At 44.1% G+C, this 3274-nt stretch overlaps 1 pseudogene; it reads left to right on the top strand.

Moving 5' to 3' along the window:
* The first annotated feature begins 1078 nt into the window (after nucleotides 1-1078).
* On the top strand, nucleotides 1079-2547 carry LOC137085198 (zinc finger BED domain-containing protein 4-like; annotated as a pseudogene).
* The last annotated feature ends 727 nt before the right edge of the window (nucleotides 2548-3274 follow it).

Below are 3274 nucleotides of genomic sequence, written 5' to 3'. Positions count from 1 at the left end.
AAAGAGCGTCTGGTTTAACGTTCCTGGACCCAGGTCTGTAAGAGATCGTGAAACTAAAACGCCCGACTCCAGACGCGTCAACCTCGATGATAAATTGGCTCTCCGGATCAGGCGAAATTACAATAGGCGCAGATGTAAACAGTCTCTTAGGACGCTCGAAAGCGCACTGAGCATTCTCAGACAAGACAAAGGGGGACTTCGCAGACGTAAGAGCAGTCAGGGGAGCGGCAACCTGACTGAAATTACATATGAAGCAGCGATAAAAGTTTGCAAACCCCAGAAACCGCTGAAGAGCCGAGCGAGACTCAGGAACGGGCCAATCAGTGACTGCCTGAATCTTGGAGGGGTCCATGCTTATGTCCCTTGCCGACACGACCGAACCAAGGAAGGTAACCGACTGGACATGGAATGCGCATTTCTCCGCCTTTACATAGAGACGATTCTCCAATAAGCGCTGTAATACGTGACGAATGTGTTGGGTGTGTACCTGGAGATTCGGGTAGAAAATGAGGATGTCATCCAGGTACAATAAGACAAAGATGTTGAGCATGTCTCTTAACAGATCGTTATTGAGCGCTTGAAAAACGGCTGGGGCGTTTACCAGCCCGAACGGTAGCACCCGGTATTCAAAGTGTCCTAACGGGGTATTAAACGCCGTCTTCCACTCGTCCGCCTCCATAATGCGCACCAAGTGGTATGCGATATGGAGATCTAACTTCGTGAAAATTCGTTGTTGTCGGCTAAAACTCTTTAGGTCAAAAAAAGAAGCCATATCTAAAGAGGATCCAGAAGCGCAGGCGTTTTCTCTGGGCCAAGGCTCATTTAAAATGGACTGTGGCAAAGTGGAAAACTGTTCTGTGGTCAGACAAATAAAAACTTGAAGTTCTTTTTGGAAAACTGGGACCGCATTTCATGCGGACTAAAGAGGACAAGGACAACCCAAGTTGTTATCAGCGCTCAGTTTAGAAGCTGCATCTCTGATGGTATGGGGTTCATGAGTGGGTGTGGCATGGGCAGCTTACACATCTGGAAAGGCACCATCAATGCTGAAAGGTATATTCAAGTTCTAGAACAACATATGCTCCCATCCAGAGGTCGTCTCTTTAAGGGAAGACCTTGCATTTTCCAAAATGATAATGCCAGACCACATACTGCATCTATTACAACATCAACAGGGAAAGCCAGGTTCAATATCTCCAATGTTCTGGTGAGCTTGGGAGCTGAAAAAGGTAAAAAGAAAAACACCACAAATTTGTGGAGTCACCTGAGGTGTCACCGTCTCCAGGCTTACAAAGATGCACAGAAAGAAAAAGAAGCAGCTGCCTCTACATCCAATGTATCTCAGCCAACTCTAACAGAAATGTTTGATGCTCAACGTAAATGGCAGAATTTGATCCCAGGTCCAAAAAACTTGACACTTTAATTGCCGAAATGATTGCTACAGACAATCAGCCATTTACATTTGTCTCAGGTATTGGTTTTCAAAGGCTGGTGGCTGCAATGGAGCCCAGATACAACCTAAAAACTGAAAAGTACTACCGCACAGACATCCTAGATGGTATAGTGGCAAAAGTTGAGAAGAAAATAAAAGCACTGATTGCAGCGGATGCTGGCCCTTTTTTGTCTTTCACGACAGACTGTTGGTCAGGGGACACTGAAGCACTGATGAGTCTAACATGTCATTTTATTGACAACAAAGGGAAAGGAAACAAGTCATCCTAAATGCCAAGGCCATGTCTGGGTCCCACACTGAAGAGAACATCAACAACATGTTCGTCAGCCTGCTGAAGTACTGGGACATCAGCCATGACAGAGTTGTTGCTCCGTGACAGTGGTGCTTACATGGTTAAAGGCCTCAGATTGGCAGAAATGCCTGATCTCAGCTGCAGTGCACATACCATACAGCTTGTGGTGAACGATGGCATCAACAGTCAGAGAGCAGTGCTCACCGTTAATGCTATGTTGAACAATATAGCTAAACATTTCAACCACTCTGTGCTCGCAAAGCAGAATTTGAAAAAAATTCAAAAAGAACTTGGCCTCCCACAGCACAGCATCATTCAGTCTGAACCCACTCGCTGGAACTCCACGCTCCACATGATGCAGAGGATGCTGGAGCAGTAACGAGCACTCAACATCTATGCTGGAGAATATGGAAAAATTGCTACTCCAGCTGCAGATCAATGGGACATAGTTTCCAATTTGATTGACACATAGGAACCTGTTGAGGAAGTCACCCTCGAGATCAGCAGATCAGAGGCTTCCATCTCCAGTGTTATCCCAAGCATTGCTGTGCTGAAGATGGTGCTTCAGGCAGAAGGTCCTAACACGAGGGGGATTAAAACACTAAGAGAAACCATGCTACAAAGCTTGCAGAAAAGGTTTACAAGCATGGAGGAGACAAAACTTTTGGTACTAGCGACACTGCTGGACCCTCGTTATAAGGGTCATGTCTTTTTTTTTCGTGGAGACACTGACCAAGGCAAAACAATGGATAAAAGAGGAGCATGCCATTGTGTCCGAGCAACTGAAAACTGCCACCACTGAAGGCCAAGGATAAGACCCGAAACAGAGAAGGGTGGAAAATTAAGAATTACCTGGTCCCTCTAGTGTTCTTGAACAAATGTACGCAAGCATCTCAGGGCCTCATGAAACTCCTACTCAGGAGAGTGATGATGAGCATCACATCTCTGAGCAGCTGGATCAATACCTTCGTGAGCCATTGATTGACAGAAAGACTGGTCAGCCACTGGAATGGTAGAAACAGAATACATCACGCCTATACCTTCTTGCACCCTTGGCAAGGAAATTACTCTGACCACCCCCCTCCTCTGTTCCCAGTGAGAGAGTATTTAGTGAGATTGGGAATATTTATTATAACAAGAGGAGCCGCCTCACATGAGAACATGCTGAACAGTTGTGTTTCCTGCATGACAACCTGCCTTTCTTAAACTGGGAGTACTGAGAACTTTCATTGAAAGATGGGTAGAATGAGGAAGACTCAGAGACTGCAATTGAGTTCAAATTGTAGCACATTCCTTTTTATATTTTCTGTAATGTTTATAAAAAATGTCCTTAAATTAAAAATGAGGGGTTTGCTGCTGTTTGCAGATTTTCTGTGTCAAACACAAATGTTGCTGGCTGCTAGTGTGTTTGCAGCACTACTACTATTATTTATTTCTTTTTTTTTTCAGTTTAATTTATTTTTAATTTATTTATAAAGTTTATTTTATTTAAACATATAAATAAGTTTACATTTATGTTCCAACAAACT

The sequence above is a fragment of the Pseudorasbora parva genome, chromosome 8 (genome assembly GCF_024679245.1).
Source record: "Pseudorasbora parva isolate DD20220531a chromosome 8, ASM2467924v1, whole genome shotgun sequence".
Classification (NCBI taxonomy): Eukaryota; Metazoa; Chordata; class Actinopteri; order Cypriniformes; family Gobionidae; genus Pseudorasbora; species Pseudorasbora parva.
The sequence above is the reverse complement of the archived record's forward strand: the minus strand, read 5'-3'. Positions and strand labels throughout refer to the sequence as shown.